Source organism: Balaenoptera borealis (genome assembly GCF_965194805.1).
Source record: "Balaenoptera borealis genome assembly, chromosome: 17".
Classification (NCBI taxonomy): domain Eukaryota; kingdom Metazoa; phylum Chordata; class Mammalia; order Artiodactyla; family Balaenopteridae; genus Balaenoptera; species Balaenoptera borealis.
In genome coordinates, this window is record NC_138876.1 from 78,078,036 (window position 1) to 78,091,773 (window position 13,738).

Genomic DNA, 13,738 nt, shown 5'->3' on the forward strand with positions numbered 1-13,738 from the left:
GCTGTGAGACGCAGAACGCGTGAGACTCTTGTTAGATGACCTCGGCAGGAGTAAAGGGTAGGCTAGATGTGGAGCCTTGGGGAGAGCATCGGGGCGAGGTTCCCAGGCTTCCCAGTGGCTTCTACTAACTGCAGAGCAAATTCACGGTGAAGGTAAATTTAGGTACAGTTAGACATAGGTACTGTGGGATTTCCATTTGCCAAGAAGTGGTAGCTAAAATCGTGGGAATAGATGAGATCATCCAGAGGGCATTTAAGAGACAAGAGGAGAGGCAGACTTTAGGGAGACAGACAATGCGTGCAGAGCACAGGAAGGAGACAAAGGGGGACTGGTCATTGGTGGGAGGAGGGTCAGATGAGCCTGGTGACAGAGGAGAAAGGGAACAACCACCACGATTGCTAACATAGGTGGCACTTCTTGGATGGCTTCACACCAATCAACTCATTTAATTTTCACAGCCAAGCTAGTCATACTCTACAGATAGCAAATTCCTCAAAGTCACACAGCTGCTAAGCAGGGAGTTGGGATTCAAACTGAGGCAGTCTGGCCCTGGAGTCTGTGCTCTGAGGAGAAACGAGTGGTCAAGACTAAAAGGGCAGAGAGAGAAACGGGAAGGGAGGTGCTGAAACAGGGCTGCTGGATCTGCAACTAGCAGTAAATCATCAGAGTCGTTTCAGAACCAACAGTTTAGAGGGGAGAGAGGAGGAAGATGACAGTAAAATACGGATGAGAGGGGTGGCAGAGTTCTCAGTATTTATTTTAGAGTTGCTAAGAGAGTACACATTTAACAAAATGTGTACACTTTTCTCCTGTCAATCTGTCTTTGTCAGTTTAATTTTCAGACCCAGCCAAGGACCCAGAGAGGGTGGAGGAAAACTTTTTCCTTCCCTGCAGCACTAAACAACATGACAATATTCACTGAGAAAAAACTATGGAAACACAAGAAGACCAGAAAAAGCACAATGGTAATGAGATGTTTCTAGCACGTGTTTTCAGAATTTGACAGATTTTTTGGGCAAAAATATATAAGGACATATAAAGTTAGAATAAACAGTTCTATTTTATAGCTTCAGACTCTAAATCTCCACACAGTTCCAAAAAAACATAGAGATGTAAATCCATGTCCACCGTGTAACAAGGATACAAGGACGATTACAAATTTCAGTGTACATGTCATAGGGCAATGAATGTCCAAAGCCAGCAGTGCTAGCTCCAGGGGCCCTGGAAGAGCAGGAAGCCAAGTGAGACCCCCGAGAACAGGGGGTGCAGTGGGCAGAAGTGGTGACACATCAGATAGAAGTCGCACACAGCAGAGGTGGGTCCCACCCTGAGAAGGGACACACTGAAAGGGGTGAAACTGGGAGGAGAGGGAGTTGCAGAGGCTTGAGGTTTGCAGACCAGACTGGCAGTCCTTAGAAGGACTCTCAGAAGAGTGAAATGACTCCAGGCTCGTCCAGGAAGAGTTTCCAGAAGTTCCAATCTATCAGGGAAACAAGGGCAACAATAATGAAAGCTGTTCTTCCCCAAAGGCTGTGTATTAAAGAAATGAAACTTCTATGGACCAATAGAAGAGGGCATATCTTATCTAAGGAAACTCATAGGCCACTCAAATTCCCTCCCCTTAAAGGGGAAGAACTGTTATTAATGGTTTGGTAAAAACCTAAAACCCTCACAAAGGACCCAGAATCCAATGTGAAGCAGAGGAAAGCTGTCACACAACCCTCCAGCATGAGATAAACATCATCAAAAGCAATGCCAGATATGAAAGAACACCCTGAATCAGAGCTCAAAGACTCAGCACAAAAGTGAACGTCTTAAGAAAGATGAGAGGTAAGAACGAAGTAAGAAATATGAGAGGTAAGGCTGGACTAATTTCAAGAAAAAATTGAGGAACAATACAATATCATATCAGAAATGAACATTAATTATAAATATCCAAGGGAGACTAGCATCACCTGAAAATACACCAAGGGGCATTGAGAAGAGGCATGAAAATAGAAACATGAAAAAAAAAATAGAAATAAAGAAACAGGTAAACAATATTAAAGATAAAATGATAGCTATAGGTATAGAAAATAAAGAATCTACCAGAGTCCCTGATAAAGAAAAAAAAGTAATGAAGTAAATTAATATTTAAAATTATAATCAAAAAAGACTCTTCTGGGAATAAAAGACCTAAATATATATATATATGTATATATATATACATATATATATATAAACTGAATCATTTTGCTGTACACCGGAAAGTACCACAGTATTGTAAATCGGTGATACTTCAATTAAAAAATTAATTAAAAAAAGACCTGAGTATAAATGTTAAAGGGTTCCACCATGGACTTGGGAGAATAGACCTAAAATAACTAATTCACATCCTAAAAAACAACTATTAAACTTTTAGGATGAAGAAAAGTATCCTCTAGATGCTTGGGTCAAAAGATCAAGTCACTTTTTGGTGTGTTTGAAAAATATTTAAAAAGAGTAAATACACTGCAAAGAGCTTCAGAATCTCTTCCACACCCAAACAAAAGAACTGGGACAGCAATTTGCAAGAACTGAATATAATGCCCGATCAGAAATTGAATCAGTCCTGAAACCTGAAAAGCAAATCACTTTGATGCTGATTTTATGTTGTAATTAAATTAGCCATGGTCTTGAGTTTCTAGATCTTTGTTGAAATCCTGCCTTAGGCAAGTTACATAACCTTTCTGAGCCTGAGTTTTCATTTTTTTAAAGTAGGAGTGATGACACCTCAAAAGATAGGTGCAAAAATTAAATGCAGTTATACATTGGAAATATCTGGCACATCATACGTGTTCTCAAAAATGAAATGTTAAAGCATTTAATAAATTTCTATACAGAGCTAGTTTCTTAGCAGCCGTAGTTAAAAGAGTGCAGTACCTTTTAAAACATTCATCAGCATCTTTTCCTATAAAAAGATTTGGTCACAGTTCTTAATATTAAAAACAACAACAACAACAAAATTGAGTCTCATATCATGAATTATTTTCAGTGTTATTTTGTTGATTATCATAAAGATTTCTACAGTAAGAAATCGTGCCATGAAAATATTTTATTTCCCGTTTATAATATTTTTATCACTAAGCCATTTCCCTGCTTTTATTAATTTCTACTGTAGCCTTGTTGCAAGTTAAAAATGTAATTTCTGTTGACCACATTTTTTTCTTCCTAAAGAACTTTAATGGATTCCCAAAATATCACAATACCTGACATGAGTTTGACATCTTTCAAATCAAATGCTCCAAAAGATTGAATTTTCTGCACTAGCTTTATAATACCACTTGAAATTTATATTTGCAGAGAATGTTACTTTTTGATGCTCTAGCTTCACATATAGATTTTCAACTGCTTTCTCCCAAAATGGGGTCATGCCTTTTATCTCAGAAAAGATATAAAATGAGTTTCCCTTCATGAACTTGTTTCCTCAGAAGCATTTTCTATCTGTATTTTTTCATACATAATTTATAGTGTGAGGATTTTCTTTATAACAGGATTTTCGAAGCACTTAGAAAATCATCTCAAAATTTTTGACATGTACGTCTTCTGCAAATAGGAGAAGGGATGTGAATTCAGGCATTTCTCTGTTGGCAGGTAAACACAGTACAACTATTTGTTTTGGAAAGATAAATTAAACAACCCCCAGGAGAACTAGGAGTGTAGTTTAGTTTCTTCCACCAACCATCTGTTGTGTTTATTTCCAAAACAATGAGGAGAAGCAGGGAATTTTGGTCATTAAATAGAATACCATGGGCCACCAAGTAGAACAGCACTATAAAAATCTCAGACACCCTCCTCTGTAGCCACTATCCTCGTGGGTACTGTGAGAGGTCAATGACAAAATAAAAGCCATGCAGTAACTTCATGTTCTTTTTACAGACTGTTCTCCCTGGAAAGAGGACTGAAAGGACGTTAGTGTGTAAGAGGTCTTAGGGCCTGTTCCTGGGATAAAAACGCGTGGAAGGGAACAGAGCAGGATCAAAGAGAGGGAAGAGTCCAGCTGTAATGCAGTCATCTCTGCAGACCTGAAGATGGATGACCCAACCGAGTGGTCCCCAAAGGGGGCGAGAGTTCCAGGCCTTCACACCCTCTGTCACTGGGACCGGCTACCCTGGAGTGGGGTGACCTTGGGTGAGGAAGCTTTCAGCAGTTGTGCTAATCCCTAAAGGTGCTGACGGCTGAGGATGGACTCCCAGCACTTGGGGTAAGAGTTCTTCAGTTCCAGAAGGGGGATCTGGGTAGCGCATTGAAGAGTCCACGAAAATGCTAGAAAGAAGGGAAATTAATGTTGAGAAATATAGACTCATGAGAGGTCATCAAAAAGGCTTTCAATTCAATGCAAAACAATTTTAACCACTGTGTTCTGTGCATTATGCTGGCGATTCGGGTTATACCAAAATGATTAAATCTTGTTCCTGTCCTTAGGTAACCAACCGCTTCTGGAGGGTTGAGACCGGAATTAGTGAGTACACGGCAAAGCAGGTCACACTCAGTGGCATTCAAGAGGTTAAGTGATCCCAGAAAGTTCCGGAGAGGAAGTGGGTACATAGAGTAGGAGTGGTCGGGGAAGACTTTGGGATGTGGAAGGCGTTGGAGGTGGACCTCAAAGAGTGAAACACGCTGCAACGAAGGCTGAAAGGTTTCCAGGCTGAAAGCTGCATTACCAGTGGGCTCTTAGTACCTGATCATGGATGAGGACCTAAGAAATCCTTTAAGAGGTGGACAGTCCATGCGTTTAGTGTCACTTTAATGTCATAGCCACTGAGGTGGAGGCGAATTTCTCTGTTCTTTTAAATCTATCGCTAGTAAAATTTTTTTAAAAAATCATCTGTCTCCATACCAAATGGTATCTTATATCGGAGTCCATCTCTTCATTTTTCATGAAGGATAAAAACACTGTCCTAAGTGTGCAAAACAGCACAAGCTTCTGTGGAATTTAGATTTACTAAAATATGAGTAAACAAAACTATACTGTGTATGGAAACATACGCCCCCATGGCAGGGCACTCGCCCTGCATTAGACCCACAAGAAGAAAAGGATCTCTCTCTCCCCCTTGTGAATCTATGCTCCTCCCATGCGGAGCTGAGCCTCAGGCAGCAGTCAGAGGGCAGGGACTCCCCATCACTACTTGCAATGCTCAGAAAAGCAAACTCGCGGTCGTCTCCAGCTCTCCTCCCATCAGCCTACTCCTGCCTCTATTGCGCAGGCAAGTCACACCTTTTGATCATCCATCTCTGCAGGGCAGTTGCTCTCATGCTGTAGCCTCACCACGTGGGCACTTAGACTCCCTGGCATTCTACTGTGGTGATTGCGGTGCTGTTCTCCAATCATTTCTTTTGTACACTGTTGTCTTCCTGAACAGATTCTTAAGTTCCTTTATGGACAAAATACCTCTTTGAATCTCCCACGGCACCACTGCAGTGCCATGCCTTACCAGGTTTGGAAGAAATGCCTGCTGATTTTGATTGACTGGGCACCTCCTGCAAATAGAACATTACCAGGCATTGCCATAGGTAGGCACAATACAATGGCACATTTAAGATGCCCGGGTGCAATTAAGATGAAGACTCATGTCACTACGCCCTACACGCTTGGTGGTCGCTACCACTTTTTAGTTGCCACACTCTCCTCAGAGCTTAAGCCCACCCTGAAAATGATTGGGAAAGACATTCAGGCTGTGATGCTGCCCTGAGGTGAGCTGGCAAGTAAGAGGATTTTCGTAGGAGCAAATGTGTGTTCTAAAGAGAACTTTCTTTTCATCTTGTTTTCGGTTTGCTTTGCTGTGCAAAAGCTTTTAAGTTTCATTAGGTCCCATTTGGGTATTTTTGTTTTTATTTCCATTTCTCTAGGAAGTGGGTCAAAAAGGATCTTGCTGTGATTTATGTCATAGAGTGTTCTGCCTATGTTTTCTATTTGCAAATGAAGCAACTGACAAAGGATCAATCTCCAAAATTTACAAGCAGCTCATGCAGCTCAATATCAGAAAAACAAACAACCCAATCCAAAAATGGGCAGAAGACCTAAATAGACATTTCTCCAAAGAAGATATACAGATTGCCAACAAACACATGAAAGGATGCTCAACATCACTAATCATTAGAGAAATGCAAATCAAAAGTACAATGAGGTATCACCTCACACGTGTCAGAATGGCCATCATCAAAAAATCTGCAAACAGTAAATGCTGGAGAGGGTGTGGAGAACAGGGAACCCTCTTGCACTCTTGGTGGGAATGGAAATTGATACAGCCACTATGGAGAACAGTATGGAGGTTCCTCAAAAAACTAAAAATTGAACTACCATACGACCCAGCAATCCCACTACTGGGCATATACCCTGAGAAAACCATAATTCAAAAAGAGTCATGTACCACAATGTTCATTGCAGCTCTATTTACAATAGCTAGGACATGGAAGCAACCTAAGTGTCCATCGACAGATGAATGGATAAAGAAGATGTGGCCCATATACACAATGGAATATTACTCAGCCATAAAAAGAAACAAAATTGAGTTATTTGTAGTGAGCTGGATGGACCTAGAGTCTGTCATACAGAGTGAAGTAAGTCAGAAAGAGAAAAACAAATATAGTATGCTAACACATATATATGGAATCTAAAAAAAAAAAAAAAGTTCTGAAGAACCTAGGGGCAGGACAGGAATAAAGACACAGAAGTAGAGAATGGACTTGAGGACACAGGGAGGGGGAAGGGTAAGCTGGGACTAAGTGAGAGAGTGGCATGGACTTATATATACTACCAAATGTAAAATAGATAGCTAGTGGGAAGCAGCCGCATAGCACAGGGAGATCAGCTCGGTGCTTTGTGACCACCTAGAGGGGTGGGATAGGGAGGGTGGGAGGGAGACACAAGAGGGAGGAGATATGGGGATATATGTATATGTATAGCTGATTCACTTTGTTATAAAGCAGAAACTAACACATCACTGTAAAGCAATTATACTCCAATAAAAATGTTAAAATAAATAAATAAATAAAAATAAAGAGAACTTTCCTCAATTTGTGCTTATGGGTACAACTTAACTTTTCTCTGTCTCCACACAAAATCTTTAGTAAAATCTAAAGTATTTACCAGTTAATTGTGGAGTATGATTTACTTTGGGGAAAGTGAGGAAGGGCTAAGTTATTTAGTGCAGGCTTAGGAGAGAATGTGTTTATGACACATTTGAGTTGTGTTTTCCAGAAAAGTTGCTTCAGAATTCCACCTGCAAAGGTACCTTGAGATTGTGTCCAGTGCATTCCGGTGGCCTACCTGGAGGAAGAGAACTAGACTTCAATGTACACATTCTGTGTGCAGCCTAACATTTGGCTTCTCCATCTCTGCTTTTATATTTACAATTTCCTCATCTGCTTATTTATCAGCTGCCTTACAGTCATTTCTGATGAAGTTAGAGAAAGAAGAAGAGAAAGGAAGGAAGGAGAGAAGGAATAAAAGGTGACCCTCGACACAGTGAGCCAGGGTACCGCTAACTAGCTTTTCCATGATTGAGCCAATGACCTTAGATTTTAACATCATCATCTTTCCAAATAAACACAACTTCCAAAAGTATCAACAGTTTAAATTATGGAGAAATAGCAGAGCTTTACCACCACTATAGCCATTGCCATCGTTTTTGTCATATTTAATAAGAAAATAAGAAACAAATCCACAAAGTTCCTGTTTCATAGCTGCTTATGTACATTTTAAAAAGAAAGAAGGAAGGAAGGAAAGGAGATAAGAAGAGAGAAAGGAAGAAAAGCAAAAATAGAAAGATGGCATCTATGAGTCCAATGGATTTTTCCTGATTTGACTTCCAGGAACTCCCCTTGCACATTAAAGATTTAATCAGTGATTCATTAAGAGGGGGATATCGGAATTAGACGTGTGTGTGTGTGTGTCTGTGTGTGTGTTTCAAACCCCGAGACCCTCTTCATTCCAGCATCCATCCAAGAATGTGGAGCCACTTTACCTTCATTGAGGTCTACTGCCTTAGTTGAATTTGCTGAAAGAAGCCTGTTGCTTCCCACAGGAGTGTTGGGACTTAATAAAAATTGAGAACCTTTGGTGTCCATGAAGTCAAAGCATTCAGTCATAACTTATAGTAGATCTGATTACTGTTTTCTGTGTGGAGATCCTATACAGGATCATTTGAAATTGTCTTCCTCTAAAAACGCTTTGTCTCTGCTCTGACAGGCATCCCTGGAATATTACCAGCCTGGAAGAATCTGTTCTCAGTTTGGGATTCTTGGGCTATAAAGATAAAGTGAAACTTCAGTCCAAATAAAGACAAGCCCATAGATATAAATTCTCTTCCTAGCTTTCTCTATCTCCACCTTAACCCTGGGCAAAGACTGCAAATAGTTCTTTTTTTCACCCTTTGCCTGTAGGCTGATTTTTCCGATTCTGTTCTTTCTCTGGGTATGTAGCCCTTCACAGCGGTCAGTGAAGCTTGACTCCAACTCTTTGAGGCCAAGTCCCTGCAGCCAACCCTTGTGTGACCAATAAATATAAACCCCTCAGGTCACCAGGACTGGGAAATCTCAAGGAGTCACTTCCCATCTGTTGTTCTGATTTTTATTTTCCTTTTCCTTTTGGCTTATGAGGATTCTCCTTACTTTTCTTAGTGATGAGCTAGGATTTAAAGGCTTTTTTATCTGGCAGCATTTCTAAGCACTGAAGGAACAAGAGAATTTTAAACTAATCAAGTCTGCCATATTTCTGGAAATCTTCCAATAGCACTGTTAAGTGTTTTTCTTTCGTCAATGGGTCAGGAAGATGTGACTAGAGTTGGGACTGCCTCCACTTATATGATCATTTTGGTGGAGCTTTTGCTTCTGAATCAGGAATGAAGCATTCTCGAGAAGATGACTCTCTTACCTCCAAAGAAGGCCATGTTTATAAATTGAGTTCCTGCCATTCATGGGAAGTGTGGCTGGCTTCTCTTCAATATTTCTAGATAATACCATCATATAAACTTCAGTGATCTTCTTACCAAACCACTATGAATTAGACTTACCCTACCTTTTGCGTGTATTATTCAAATGCTTTAACAAATAAGAAAATTTGCTTGATTTGAACCATTCGTTATTTATTTAGCTAAATTCATTTCTAATATGACAAAAATATATAATGCTAAAAAATGTGGGGATTAGGTGACAAAATATGAGAGAAAGTTGCCTCCATTTGGTGACACGTAGAATGAGGCTCTGAGATGTTCCCAAGATTCTAAGTATCTGAGTGTTGATGGAAGGGCTAAACCATGTGGGTGGGTCGACAGCCTATTTTACTCTGTGCTTCCAACATACGTTATCTTTACCCCACATTTTAGGCTTGGTCTATGGCAAAGAAACCAAATAACTGTTTACTGTTTGTAACAACTTTAAATCAAGCAGTGGCTTTGTTTATGTATCGCTCCTTTGCTTGTTTCCTTATTGATGACACAATGGTGTTGTTCAAAGTCAGAAAAGCATCATAGGAAGAAAATGGCTGGGTCAATAATAAATTGCAACAGCGCTAGAATTGATTGCTTTATTCACAAAGTTAAAAAAATGAATTTTTGGAATTGTACAGGTAGAAGTGGCATATGAAGTGAATTTCTGGTAGTCTTTTCTGCTCACTTTTGTTGGACCAAGGGTGAAAGCCAAACTTAAGGAAAATCCACCCCCTTTCATTCGAAAATTCAAATGTTTGAAATTTAGCACCTAAGATAAAATGCCTTGAGCAGCAATTTTAGAACATTTTAAAGGCTGAATTTCCAGATGGTTAGAAGAGTGCTCTACCCATGTCTTGACTGGCAAAATGGTAATCCCCTCATATTCTCATATGGACCCTGGAACAGGCACAGTACTTATGAGATCCTTCACATTTATCTTTATTTTCTAATTGTTTTAAACCGGAAAGTAATACCCTTTCTCCAACATTCAGCCATCACACCTTGTCTTTAGAGACAATGTAAATTTGTCGCAGTGAGATATGCATCCCAACCTAGCCCTAGTGTTGGTATTCTTGCATAAATGGACACGTGGTAATAGATCACCAAATGATGTCACTTAAATGTACCAGACTGATTTTTTGTTAGCAAATTTTATCAGGTTGTACTTGAATGAACACATCTTCTGAATTATTTTTAATGAAGAGAGCACATAGCTTAAACTTTCTGATGATCTCACCATTCAATACATGGAAATCAATATAATTTACATATGCTCAGAGCACTTGTGACTAGACTTATTTGGCCAATAATTTTTTCTGAGGCGGCCTGCACATCTTAGCATGCCCCCTCAAACAATTAAACCATTTAACCCTTACCTACTATTCATTCAGTGGCTATCATGTGATAGATTGTATCTTAAATCCTTATAAGAATCCTTCAAGAGAGTTATTATTATCTCCAATTTACAGGTGAGAAAACTGAAGTCAGAGGTTAAGTAATTAGCCCAAGATCACACAATGATTGAGTGCCAGAGCTATGACTTAATTCCAGGGCTGTTTGATTCTAAGGACCTTTGCATTTTGTTATCCTGCTTGCACTGGCCCTAGGGTGAACCAAGGCAATAACAAAATGACACTCGCACTTGGTTTATGAATAAAGAATCTCAGTTGTGTCTCTGTGAAGGCATCCAAACTGGTATGATATGGGTTGCCTGTTGAAAACCCAATGTTCCCTTAGCACAGACGTTGGAAGAGGCAGGGAGTCTGGGCTTCGGCCTCACGCCCAGGGAACCTCTGCTGTGTGTCTCAAGAGGTGTGAATGTGACTTCCCCAGCTCCTCCACCAGCTGGAGGATGAGCTCTGTTCAACATGGAGTGAGCAGACGTCTCCTAAGTAAACTGCACCCGTGTTAGTCCGGAAACACAGAAACAAGTACAGCCCACTCCCCGACTTTGAAGACTGACTATTTAATCTCTTCTACTTCCGCTGTCCTTCCCACTCCAACCAAAGGAAGTTGGGAGACCCAATATTTACACTCTTTTCTGCTGTAATTTGAGAGTTGTAGTCTTCCCAGCCTGTCCTGTTACTAATGGGCTGTTGGTCTGACTCACAGCCCCTAAGTGAGATGGCCATGGAGCAAGGACTCCTTCTCATGTTGCAAAACTATCTCCCACGTTTACTTTATTGACCAGGATATAACTCTCTTCTGAGAGTCTGGACTGATCTTTGCTGCCCGAAGCAGAGGGCTTGCCCCTTGTCCTTAAGGGTCTCCATTGTCTAAGTTACTTTAGTTCCTAGTGAATATCCATTTTAATAAACTGCCTTTTTGTCACCGGCAATGCCAATGTGAGGCCAATCTTTTAAATGTCTCTGTTTCAGCCTGTAAGGGAGCATCTTATAACACCTTTCCAAGGTTCTTTCCCTTATTTTTAGTGACCACCTCTATGCTAAAATCAAGCATAATTTCCCTGTATCATCCCTTTGCAGCATTTTCACTTTGCAGATGACCGTGCACAAAAAAAGAGAATCAGAATGAGAAACTTTATCTTGTATTCCAAGAAAAGTGAAAATTAAAACTATTAAAACCAGTTGAGGGCTTCCCTGGTGGTGCAGTGGTTGAGAATCTGCCTGCTAATGCAGGGGACACGGGTTCGAGCCCTGGTCTGGGAAGATCCCACATGCCGCGGAGCAACTAGGCCCGTGAGCCACAATTACTGAGCCTGCACGTCTGGAGCCTGTGCTCCTCAACAAGAGAGGCCGCGATAGTGAGAGGCCTGAGCACCGTGATGAAGAGTGGCCCCCGCCTGCCACAACTAGAGAAAACCCTCGCACAGAAACGAAGACCCAACACAGCCAAAAATAAATAAATAATAAAAATAAGTAAATTAAAGAAAAAAAAAAACCAGTTGACACTGTTAAAACTCAAAATTAATGACCTTTTGATAGAGAAACTCTGAGCAGACCCATTTAATGGATTTTTTAAATACCCACTCTATATGAGCGACACTTTATCCTGGACACTTGATATATGGCATCTAATATAACCCTCTCCTGTCCCCGCTGGAGTCATCGGATCGATGAGGAACCATATAAGTTAGCTGACTTGTCCCTTATCACACTCGTAAGTGACATTCTAAGCAGGACTGTGAACCCAGGGCTCTGATTCCAGTGTCCCCTTGTAGCGCCGTGAAACTTCCACTCTCCCAGTGGTTGACATGAGTCCTTCCAACCACTGCCCAAACATTCTCTGAAGCATTTAGAACCCAAGGAAAGGGATCACATGCCTATACTCTAAGTCAGTGATCTTCGAAACGGTTTATTATGTGCTACCTAAAAGAAAGTTGAACAAAAATATACCATTGCATATTTTTAGGTTGGCATTTGAAATTCTTCATCATGAATTAAATAACTCTGAAGGTGCAACTTCTTGGGTATTATAAACATTGATTACTTTAATGAAATTTTCCCAGTATCACTTACATGCATGCCTTGGCTTTAATTACCATAGTAATTTGATACCATCCATCATCTATTTAAAACATACATTTGTAAGTTCTTCAGTAGTTGAAAATTTTACATTACTTTTCCTCTTTGAAGTTGTAATAGCGTTCTGTATATCCCACAGAAACTATATCCTCATATAATATATTTCTGTGCTGGAAAGTCTTTTATTGGTCACCGTGTCATTCTTTTTTATTAAAAAATACGTAAACACATTTTTATTATAGGAGTGTCACCCAATTTTTGAACTCCTTCTGGATTATATGCCAAATAAATCCTATTGTGATCAACAATTATTTAAATGATTCTATCAATTATGTCCTCCCAAACCCTCTCAGCTAATGACTCAGCTAGTTTCTTTTATTTATTGAAAGCAAATATATGAAAACCACTTCACACAAACAGGTTTGTTACCAGTCATGAACAAGCCATTTCCTCAGCCTCCAGGATGTACACCAAAAGACTCTACCAAGTGCTATCAAATGGTTTAATCATTCCTACCTCTCTTTGACTTACAGGCATTTTTTAAAATAACTTTTTTTCAGAAATAGTTGGAAAATAAAGATATTAATTTCAATACACATTTATAAATATAAAAAATATGTTTATTTGTTTGAAGATATGTTCACTGAAACCTTGCTGCTCCAGTTTATAGTATTAAAAAAAAATCACCATCAACCTAACCAGGAAATCTGCTTTGTCAAACAAGTCAGGTAAATACTACTGACTTTCTCTCAGAAAGCCCAACTCAGTTCAATTCAAATAAATGTGTTAATATACAATGAAATCACTTCCAAATTTGAATTCTAAGAAAACAGATGATAAGTTGACAGAAAGCTGAAGTACAGAGCTTTGCCGGGAGCTCATCTCCTAGATGTAAAAGCTGCTGGCACCTTCAGTACTGCCTTCTCAGTACTACCGCCAGTACTGCCCCCTAAGAACTACCCCTCAGTACTCTCCCTCAGTACTACCCTCAGTACTGTCCCCCAGTACTACCCTTCAATACTGTCCCCCAGTACTACCTCTCAGTACTCTCTCCCAGTACTGCCCCTCAGTATTGTCCCTCAGTATACCCCCACTACTGCCCCCTCAGTTCGGCCCCTCTGTACTACTCCCAGTACTGCCCCCTCAGTACTACTCCCAGTACTGCCCCCTAAGAACTACCCCTCAGTACTGTCCCTCAGTACTACCTTCAGTACTGTCCCCCAGTACTACCCTTCAATACTGTCCCCCGGTACTACCCCTCAGTACCACCCCTGTACCACCCCTCAGTACTGTCACCTCAGTATA

At 40.3% G+C, this 13,738-nt stretch overlaps 1 long non-coding RNA gene across 1 annotated transcript; it reads left to right on the forward strand.

Moving 5' to 3' along the window:
• Positions 1-305: 305 nt before the first annotated feature.
• On the forward strand, positions 306-13,481 carry LOC309614977. The gene is made up of 3 exons (XR_014236487.1): positions 306-1,830; positions 3,898-4,222; positions 4,444-13,481. It is a non-coding gene; the product is annotated as an uncharacterized lncRNA (long non-coding RNA).
• Positions 13,482-13,738: the final 257 nt, after the last annotated feature.